We start from the raw sequence: 12,167 nt of genomic DNA on the forward strand, positions 1-12,167 counted from the left end.
AATTTCGTATATAGTCAATGTTTTCTGGCACAACAACTGATTCTGGATAGACACCATGACTTAAGTCCTTGAATGAACTGCGGCTACGACTAAATTTGTTATAATAATCGGATGGAGGCACTCTTGGCTTGATGATTCAATAGTCGCAAAAATATTCTACTGAATTTTTCATTGAGACAAAATTTTGAAGTCATTGTACACGACATAAATTGTACTCAAATAACAGAACGTTCTGGCTCAAAATATAAATAGCGACCCTCGTACAGTGAGAATATTTTAGAATAATGTATTAGTTATTACTAACGCTCTTAAGTCCATTTTTTTTCTTAGATAGTACATTCAATTCTTGTCAGATTGGCTATAGGAATGAGTTGACAGTAAAAAACTATTGTTGTGAACGATGGGGTAGATCAGAACTACTCATGTGCATCATCTATTCAACACTCGCCTGATTTTTTACGAGAATTGTCGTGAAGCAGTATTTTTTAGATTAATTTTATATTGTTGAGAAAACAACTGTTGAGGTAATATAATTATTTATTATTCAATTGAAAAAAATAGCACCAGATAATACGAAAATAAGTATAAAAGGTATCGATTATTAAAATTATCACTAAAAGTTATGAAAATGTTATATCTTAGATAACTTGTGGTTTAAGCTGTATAGAAACTATAGGAACCGGGCCACAAAGGCTCTGATGTCCATGGCATGTTATAAAGAACTGCAATATTCAAGGCAAAAGGAACATAAAAAATTTGGAACCAAGAGCGCAAATGAAAAAAAAAATGACAAACATTATTAATGTAACAAGTGAAACCAAATTTATGCAGCTGGTCGATGTGTACATTATCAAATTAGAAGAAGCTGATGAAGTTGAATTTCCTAATTATTCGTGTACTACTTCTACTATAATAACATTACTTTATGGTTGTATAATATTTGCAGATGTTATTTACAAGACGAAGATAGAATAAAAACATGAGATCAATGCTTCCGAGAAAACGCTGGAATCAACACAAACATTGCAATAAAAATTCCTAAAAACAAAGGCATTAAAGAGGAATGCTCGGCAACAGAAACTATTAGGTTCATTAGATGAACTGATTGATTTGAAAGGCTAATAACTATCAACATAATTATCTCGTATTCCATAAGAGAGCAGAACTTACACAATATAAGTAAATAATCCGAATAGTTTTACGGTGTTCAGTGAAATCTGCAATAAACTATCAGAATAAAACAAACAATGTATATGTTGATCAAATTTATGAAAATAGTTGTAAAACGCTATATTGTAGTGAATGTAAGACTTGTGTGCATAGGTGTGTCTATAACTGTCCAGACTATACGATAAAGAATACACTGTGTAAGCAGGTGCATTTGGTACGTATGCACGAGGAAATAATAGGCACAATTATTTTGTAGATGATACATCAAGTGCTCTGCGATAAAATTTAAATCGCAAAATAAGTAACAAATTATAAGAAAAATTGAGACAGGGAGTACCGGAAGAACGAAATGAGGAGAATAACAATGGTAACATAAAATGGGGCTTCGGCGATGACTCGCAACATTTTATTTTGCAACATCTGGAGGATATCTATGTTAGATTTGCTGCTAGTACTCCACAGTTCAATACCATAGGTCCAAATGGGCCTAAGTATTAACTTATAGAGCAAAACCTTGTTATCTAATGATAATTTAGATTTACGCCTTATCAGCCAATACGTTTGGTTTAGTTTAAGCCCAAGCTATTTGCGTTTTGTAACTATATGTTTTTCCATGTCAAGCGTCGATGGAAATGCATTCCCAGATATTCGACGTTGTCTGCTTGCGGAAGTTCATGATAATTCAATTTTACTGAGTGACATGTTCTTCTACAAAGGCTGAATGTCACATGGGTAGATTTTGTCTCATTTGCTTTGATGCGCCACGTTTTCAGTAACAATTCGACTTTGTTAAGATGAAGTTGGAGGTTTCTTGTGACCGTTATTGGATCCTCGTGTAATGAGAAGACCACTGTATCGTCAACATATGTTGCAACAGTAGTGTTTATTGAGGTCGGTAGGTCAGCTGTATGCAATAGATATAACAATGGGGAAATAACACTGCCCTGAAACACCCGAATATATCGGATGTAAGTCAGTGTATTCGTCACTATGTTTGACAATAAAATTTCTGTCTCTGCGGTATGATTTCAGCAGTTGAAAGTGCGTATGGGGCAAAAGCTTTTTCAATTTATCATTTTTTTATAACATCTTTATTAGATACGCTTAGTACAATCTTAATTTACAATTAATTTTTTACTACCTTTCCTATGTACTTAGATTAATTAACAAGCAAGACGAGTGCGAGAAAATACATCAGAATGTATTCCTCAATTATAAAATTATATTTATTTATTAATTATTAACTTATAGCTATAGTTTACACTAAATGTATACTCTTTATATAAGTTCGTATGGTTTTGTTCGTTTCAATCTCCTGACATCCTGCGCGCTGTCCAGCAGTTGTATTGCTTCCACGTTAGTATGATTTAGTAATCTTCTTTCGTGTTTCAAGGCGAAATCTTGGATAACTTCGAAAATCCATTTGATTTCCAGGTCATGGTGCAGTTCTTCATTAGTTACATAGCGACAGGCATTGGTAATGTATCGAAGAACCTTGTTTTGACAGCGTTGCATGACTAGTAGATTTGAATTTTTAGTGCAACCCCATATTTCCACCCCATAGGTCCAAATTGGATTTATAATTGTATTATAAATCAACCTCTTTGATTTTAGATCAAGTTGAGAGTATCTTCCGACTAAACAGTATAGTTGTTTTATTATAGTTCTAATGTATTTTGCTTTTTGTCTAACGTGATGTCAATTTAACATGCAGTCCAGTGTGGCACACCTTGTTGAAGGCCTGAGATATATCGAGAAATGCAGTGGAGCAATATTTTTTATCGTTTAAGTTCTTGTTAATTTGGTTGACTAATCTATAATAAAAAATCATGAAATAAATTTTAGGACCAAGACAAAAATATTTGTAACATAATTAGTGAGCAGTGTTATTAGTCGCATGAATGGAGATATTTGGTTTAATAAGACCAGTTTAATTTTATTAAAAACAACGCCACTATATTAACATAATAATAAGATTCTTTATTCTTTATTATAAAATAGATTTATTATGTTCGTATAACAAAATTATAACAATAAAATAATCATACATTACAAAATCTCAAGAACAAAATGAAGACGTTGTTGTGATTCAGCAACCTTATTTCATGTTTTAAGACGAAATTTTAATCACTCCGTGTAACCATTTGATTGCGAGGTCATCGTGTAGCTCTTCGTTGGATACGTAGCTATAGGCATTGGTAATTTATCGTAGAACATTGTTTTGGGTGCGTTGGATTATTAGTTGGTTTGATGCCTTAGTGCAACCCCATATTTGAACACCATAGGACCAAATTGATCTTCGACGAATAAATCAATCTCCTTGATTTTAGTTAGATGACTGTAGTTGAGAGTAGCTTCCTATTAATCAGTACAGTTACTTGATTTTGGGTCTAATCTGCCCTGCTTTTTATCTAACATGATGTTTCCAGTTTAACCTACCATCGAAATATATTCCGAGGTATTTAGCTTATTCTGCTTGAGGAATCAGGCATTTGTTTTGTGATATAATTAGGTTTTTGTCATTTCGACGCAACGAAAAATGTAAATGGACAGAGATTACGAGCAGATGCAGGAGTGTTTTTAAAACACTACCCTGTGGAATTCCAGCCGAAATAGGTTTAAGTGTTGAGAATGCCTCTTCATGCGAGACTTCAAATTTTCTTTTGAAAATATATGATTCCTGTGGCCAACAGTATCTCCGTAGCAATTTGCTCATTTTCTAGACTAAGCCCAACTGCCATACCCAGTCAAAAGCTTATAAGACGTCCAGTAATGTTGCAGGGCATTATTACTTATGCCTTTTCAACAGCCGCTATTACTCTGTGATGTTGGTCGATTGTCGAGTGGTAATTTCGAAATTTTTTAAGGAATATGGATATTTTGCCGTCATTTGGGAGCATTATTAATAAAAAAATTTTGAAATAAGTTTTAGGACCAAGGCAAAAAAAATTTGTAACATAACTAGTGAGTAGTGTTATTAGTCGTATGAATGGAGATATTTGGTTTAATAAGACCAGTTTAATTTTATTAAAAATAACGCGACTATATTAACATAATAATAAGATTCTTTATTCTTTATTATAAAATAGATTCATTATGTTCGTATGACAAAATTATATCAATAAAATAATCATACATTACAAAGTTTCAAGAACAAATCGTTTACAGATCACCCATCCACTAACTTTTCCTGTCTACCACCAAGGTTAACATGCTAAACATCACAACTGCTGTATTATTACCTATAAAATTAAACTGATACTCTTAATAAACATCACGTTTGATTCATAAATTCGCGAATTTAGAGTCTCTGGTTATTTTCGTTGGGTTTCCGTCGATATATTTACATCGAAAATAAAACACTGACTTTTTCTCAGTTTATTATTGCGAAATTTGTGTGAGATTTCTCAAGTTGCAATGTGACCGTACGAAAACCACAATCGTTCCTTTTTTCTGCATTTTAAGAATAAAATTACGAGTTGTGTGGATGAAATAACATCGATTTTTCGAAATGTTAATGTAAACGAGATTTGATCGTTTACAAAACGCTCATCCCATAAATTGGGTTGTCGAAAATGAAGGTTAACCTGAATCAGTGTTGCAATAGTTACTATAAAGTAAAATGTATTAATATTTTTTTAGTTCCCCTAGCATTCAACAAACAGTCCGATGGACAATACATCTTTTTAAATTAATTACATCTTACATTAAATATGCTTAGTACAAAACTAAAAATACCAGTAATTTACGCTTATTACACTATCATTATTAACCTTATTGTTATCGCTTGTGAAATTGTTAACAAACAATAATATTTGAGCTATTCGATTTAAGGGGACCGTGGGTATGTAAGCAAGATTGGAAAAACTTAGATAAAACTGCACTGGACTTAAGAAGGCTTACTTTTTAATCGCAGAACCCCAGGCACAATGGAATATGGGGCGTCAATGATGGCACGCAGCACTTTATTTTGGAATCTCTGAAGGATGCCCGTATTGGTTTCACCCAAGCCCATTGGTTTAGTAGCTCCAAATATGTTCATGTTAATTTTGCGCTGCGGCGAAATGACAAAAATCCAGTTATATCACTTGACGGTTGTCCGATTCCTTCAGGTGAGTCAGAAAGTCAAATCAAAGGGATTGGTTTATCAGTCAATCATAAAGCCTATTTGCATCTATGGGGTGCAAATATAGGATTGCATCAAACCAAGAAGTATTCCAACGCACCCAAAACAAAGTTATAATTAATTACCAAATTTTATCGCTACGTAACCAACGAAGAGCTGCACGATGACCCCGAAATCAAATGAATACACAAAGAGATCCAAGATTTCGCCCTAGAACATGAAATGAGGTTGCTAAATCACATCAACGTGCAAGCAATACAGCCAACAGATAACACGCAGGAAATCAGAATATTGAAGCGAACCAAACTACACGAACTTGTTTAGTGTATAAGTACATTCTTAACTTTAGCTTAAGTAGATTAGCTTAAGTTTAATTTGGGAAATACATATTGATGTACTGTAATGATTAGATACCACAAAAGTTTAATATTTGGTTTCCAAATGAATTAATAGTGAACAGTTGAATGTATGTGTGTATGTATGTGAATAAAGTGAATGTATAAAGTTAAAATTTCTAACGAGAAATAATAATGAATGTATACTATTTTAGGGTAAAATGATGTGGCTCGGTGAATGGAGGTAAAACGAAATAAAACAATGGTGTTTACATAATGTGACCGTTATTTATTGGCAATATAAAAAAAATGTGAAAATACAAATAATAAAACGGATGGCAACGGAGTTACCTGAAGACGAGGCTTGGGCAGTCGATGGTGGCACGTCTTAACCAAACGAGGGTTGAGCACTGAATCACCGAAATACCCTTCCAATAATATCCCAGATAAACGTCTCGGGGTTGCCGCCAGCTATTCGTTGTCGGGTTCCAGTTGGCACCCCGCCCGTGTTCAACATCTGGGATTATATTTCTGGGTATTTTGTAGACCGTTATTCCACGATGTAAAATTCGACATGCTCAAGGTCGCTACAATACTCCCCTGCCAGAATTTTACATAAAATTATTTCAAGTAACAAAAATACAAAAATGTTTGAAAAAAAAATATCAATACAAAAAAATATATACCAAACAAAATGTGCTGTGTAAAATGGGCTTTGAAGAATATGATAGTTTGAAACGGTTGTGGTTGGTAAGGTTGCGATCTGGTACGGCTGTTGATATCTTCCGGTCCTACAGATACCGTTGCATCATCGTCGCTTTGGCACTTGAATGTGGTCCATCGACGACGTTGAAAACAAGCTATTCTTCAGACAGGGCTCCCGTAATCGACGCTGTGGGAGGATCGACTGTTCGACGACGTGGTAGCTTATTTTCTTCGACGACGAGACGTTAGCAATTCTGGTACTTCGGCGAAGACATAACGAGTCTACGGTGACTGCAATCGGTACCTAGCTTCTGGAGCTGCTCTGTGACTAATCCGTAGTCACATACGTTAGGTTAATTCAGAAAAAAAAACAAATAACGACGGTATCCGACCGAAGCTGCCCAAAGCCTTTCAAATCAAAATATCTGCCAGTATGACGGAGACGGCGAGCGAAGGAAGACATTATGATTTAAACATAGCGCCGAAAGAAATGTTTAGCCGAGACGCTGATGATTAAGCAGTGATGCAAAAACATTCCAAAAGATTGTGAAATAAAAATTTTGACAAAAAAAAATTTTTAAAAATTAATTGGAAATAATGAAATTAATCGGAATAAAATGAAAATGAATCTTGAAGGTAAAATTGAAAAGGAATCGAATTAAAAATATTTAAAATTTTTAAACAAAAAAAATATAACGGCCACGTAAAATACATACCAAACACCATGTTCCACGTACCCTCCATTCACGAGTCCAAACCCAATTTTCCGAAAGATCACGTCGGGGTCACCACTTTAGGGTAAAATGATGTGGCTCGGTGAATGGAGGTAAAACGAAATAAAACAGTGGTGTTTACATAATGTGACCGTTATTTATTGGCAATATAAAAAAAAATGTAAAAATACAAATAATAAAACGGATGGCAGCGGAGTTACCTGAAGACGAGGCTTGGGCAGTCGATGGTGGCACGTCTTAACCAAACGAGGGTTGAGCACTGAATCACCGAAATACCCTTCCAATAATATCACAGATAAACGTCTCGGGGTTGCCGCCAGCTATTCGTTGTCGGGTTCCAGTTGGCACCCCGCCCGTGTTCAACATCTGGGATTATATTTCTGGGTATTTTGTAGACCGTTATTCCACGATGTAAAATTCGACATGCTCAAGGTCGCTACACTATGATAAAAAAAATAGTAATTGATTCTTATTTTGAATTACTTCTGCTTTGCCAAATTATCAATAAACAACACTATTCCAGCTATTCAACTTAACACATTCGCTGCCGATCTGGGATCAAATACTTACCCTAGAAGCCGACTACGTTTTTTCTGATTATAACAATTAAATATTCCTATATATATTCAATATACCATAACAAAATTATATATATATTACAGAAAAACGACAAAAATATATATTGAAGTAAATATACCCATTGTCGTGAATGATATATATATATATATATATATATATATATATATATATATATATATATAATGGGAATTAATTAACTATTAAAATAAGATAAAAAAACAGACTCGACAGAAAAACGACAAAAATATAACTAAGTAAATGTTACTAGAAACACACAAAATATCTATTGAAGTAAATTGAGAAGTCAATAGAAATAAATGAACGACCATAAGCTATTACAAATTTTCACTAAAACTCACAACATAAATGAAAACCATATTCAGATAAATCATAAGAGGTCAGTGCATAAGTTTTGCGCAGTGCATACATAAATAGTGACTTTTCCTTTTTTGTAAATAACATTTTTTACATTTCTTTCTTATTACGTTTCCTGCTTTTAGTAACCTTTTTATGACAGACAAACGCAAGTTGTGAATTGGAATACGATTGCCTGAATGTTTATTGTAATGTTAGGGAAGGTTTCATATCCATTTTTCCACTTTTACGACGAGAGGGCCCTGACATATCGATATGTTTTCTCGCCATATGCAATTCAGTAATACATATAAATCAAAAAGGAGACATCGAAACCAATCACGTAAATGACTCAATATGACACTAGATAATGCAAATACAACTGTACTGGCACACTGCTTATGCCGAACTAAATACAAGGCTTAGAAAGATCACCGCACATATAACGCGCTGGAGCGTAATTGGCGTCCAATGAAACATTCACGTTACGTGCTTGCGCGTTATGGGCAGCGAACGTGTTAAGAGACTGACGAGAATAATTTTTTAAAAACTTGAATATAAGTGCATCTAAGAGGGAAGACTTTGCAATGGACGAATTACGATTTACAAACGCTTTACTAGCTTTTGATCACAATTATATATATCAAAAAGCAAGAACTAAAAAAAATACAGCAATCATTTTATTTTGGATTCATTCATTGTACATTTTATTAATATAAAGTTCATACAACGTAGATATAATAAACAAGATAATTCTAAAATTATATTTAAACCGAACCAGGAAAATAAAACTTACGCAATTACATTTATATCTAGTGATAGTGTCATAATGAGAGATCAAACATTTCAAATACATTCATTGAACCGTATTGACATAATCGATTAACGCGTAATGATTGTAAATTGGTCCATTTTATTTTGAAATCAATCTATTTTGAATGAATTTATTGCTGGCCATCATTCGTGCTTCTTTACGGTAATTCATAGTGGGTTTGGGTTAAAAGTAATTGCGTTTTTTAACCGACTTCTAAAAAAGAGGATGTTCTAGGTTCGACTGTATATACTTTTTTAATATATGTTCGCCGATTTCGTAAATTATGGGCCGATTTTCAAAATTCTTTTTTTATTCAAAAGGGTGTACTTTCGAAGGGGTCTCAATGGAACGAAGTCAGGATCTGATGGCGGAATCCGGGGAAATCGAGGGAAAATCTCTAATTTCAAAGGCACGTACAAAATGTTCACCTATTTTTCAATCTAAAATAATGAGATATGTGTGTATGATATTGCTAAACTAATTTGACAGAAGACCGGAAGTCGTTCAGTGCAAATGCAGATCAGTTTGCTTTTTAAGTACTAACCATATCAAACGAGAAGCCATAGAAATATTGCAGGAAACTGCTTCTATGGTGTAGTGATTAGAGCTTTCGGCTCACAGGCGGAGGTCGTGGATTCGATTCGTCTGAATCGTTTCTAATATTCAATCATTGTTTCTTTACTATATTCTAATACTCAATAAAATAACTGCGTAATTTACTGAGTAAATATCTAACACTAAAATGATTGTAATAAAATATTTTTTTACAAAAATTTGAATCCACATTAAAAAAATTAACTCACTAAAAAGCAAACTGTTTGAGTTCGCCACCAACTTCAAACTGATCAATAAAATAATATGGTAAATAGATAGATAGGTTTATGTAGGTATTAAGCTAAATTGTGTGTATATAGAAGTATACAAAACACATGTAACAGATCAATTTAAAAATCCCCAGCGTGTCACATAGATGGCGCTACTAGAATTAAATCCATATGTTTTTTAGTAATCCCCAACCCTCAAAAGATGCCTGTAAAAATTTGACAGCTGTCGGATCATTAGTTTGTGAATTATAGCATTTTCAGTAGAGTAAATTTTGTTATCGTGAAAATAAAATGGATAAAAAGGAATTTCACGTGTTGATAAAATATTGCTTTTTGAAGGGAAAATATACAGTTGAAGCAAAAACTCGGTTTGATGCCGAGTTTCCGGACACTGCCCCAGGAAATTCAGCCATCAAGAATTGGTATGCTAAGTTGAGACGTGCTGAAATGAGCACCGAAGATGGTGAACACTCAAAAGAGGTTGTTACCGACGAAAATATTTAATTCACAAAATGATTATGAATGAAAGTAAATTGAAATTGAATGAAATAGCAGATATTCTAAAGATACCAACTGAACGTGTATATTATATCATTCACGACAATGGGTATGAGAAAGTTCTGTGTAAAAGTGGGTGCCGCGCGAGCTCACTTTTGACCAAGAACAACGACGAGTTGATGATTCGGAGCAGTATTGAGTAGTTGAAGATGATCAAGCGTAATAAACCCGAGTTTTTGCGTCGATATGTCACAATGGATGAAACATGGCTCCATCATTTCACTCGGAAGTCCAATCGACAGTCATCCAAGTGGAGTGCACACGATGAACACACTCCAAAGCGTGGGAAAACGCAACAGTAAAGTATTTTGGGATGCGCATGGAATAATTTTCATTGACTACCTTGAAAATGAAAGGACTACAAAAATGGTATCGAAAAATTGGAGGGTCGCTATAATCAGTGTATCAGGAAATATGTTGAATAAAAAAAAACTTGTTGACCTAAAAAAATATGTTTTACTCTGGTAGGCCGGGGAGTTCTCAATTGACCTGTTATATCACTACATAGTATAATATAAAGTCGCCTTTTCTGTCCCTATATCTCTATGTGCGCTTAAATCTTTAAAACTACGCAACGGATTTTGATGCGGTTTTTTTCAATAGATAGAGTGATTCAAGAGGAAGGTTTATATGTATAATACATGCATAATATACTAAGGCAACATTGCTAATTTTAGAGGTTTCTAACGTGATGTCGTAAATTAACCTATTTTTTTAGGCTTATTTCGCAATTAGCAAAAACGCTGCCTAACCCTACGAGTTAGATCAAATTAATGTACTACAGTATTGTACACCATAAAAAGGTCTACAAAAAAGTCCGCGATGGTATATGTTTATCTTTTAGGGATAACCCACATTAACCATTTTTATTGTTTACTTTTTACGTGAGAAAATGGCTTATTTACGAAGCTATTTTAAGCAATACGGTATTAATCCTTATCGAATTAAGTACCTTAAATACAATGTGCAATTAATATAGATCAATATGGTTCCTTACAGCATGTAAATTAAACAAATATTTTCGGAGATATTACAAATTTAAAATTTGCGTTTAAAAATGTGTAATGTAATCAAAATTGTATGAATTTAGATATTCCAAAGATAGCAAGAAATCTTCATAGTAAGTATAGGGGAAGAAGAATTGTTTTACTCCAAATTTAATGCGTGCAGGCCAAGGGCAGTAATGAATGAACCAAAAATACTGGATCGATTTTAATCATGTTTTCATTGAGTGACATAGGCACATATATTTTATGCCCATGCAAAGTCGGAGCGGGCCGCTATGTTTTTATATACAACGTTCATATTTTTTCTGTAGTGTATTTAATTTAGTATCAGCATTGCACCGGTGCGAAGCCGGGGCGGGTCGCTAGTAGTAGAATATAAAATACATGTAGTAGATAGGTTAAATAAGCTTTTTGTATATTTTTATTTAGCTATTACAACGATTATTATATTTTTTATATATATTTTTATATTGTATATATTTATATTATACATATTTTACATTACAATATTTTCTTGCGTTAAAAATCTAAGTTTGATTATTTTTTAATTTTTAGTGAATTCGTTATTTATTTATTGAAGTCGGTTAATTTTTTTTTCTTAAAATACTTTACGTTAAAACGGTGCGTTAGGGGCAAATCACTTTTATAGTAGATTTCTGTTAGACCTACCTCAATATGCCGGAAAATCCATAATTGTAAACAACAATTATGTACGCATGTCCATAAATAGGCGTGGGCATATGCAAATATCTAGTCGGAGTTATATAATTTGTTTGTTTGTCCGTTATGTTAATGGCGACACTTATTATGTTAGTACGGCGTTGAGAAATTAAGAAAGTTGCCAACAAGTCAAGCCGACTATTCGTTTTGTTGAAAAGCCCGGGTGAAGTCTATAACAAGATATGACGCAAGTTATAGCGTCGTTTTTATTGCTTTTTTTTCTCACTTCAAGCCTCCGCAT

Source organism: Rhynchophorus ferrugineus, unplaced genomic scaffold, assembly GCF_030347505.1.
Source record: "Rhynchophorus ferrugineus isolate W39M unplaced genomic scaffold, kcgeb_rfMv2 rfM11, whole genome shotgun sequence".
NCBI lineage: Eukaryota > Metazoa > Arthropoda > Insecta > Coleoptera > Curculionidae > Rhynchophorus > Rhynchophorus ferrugineus.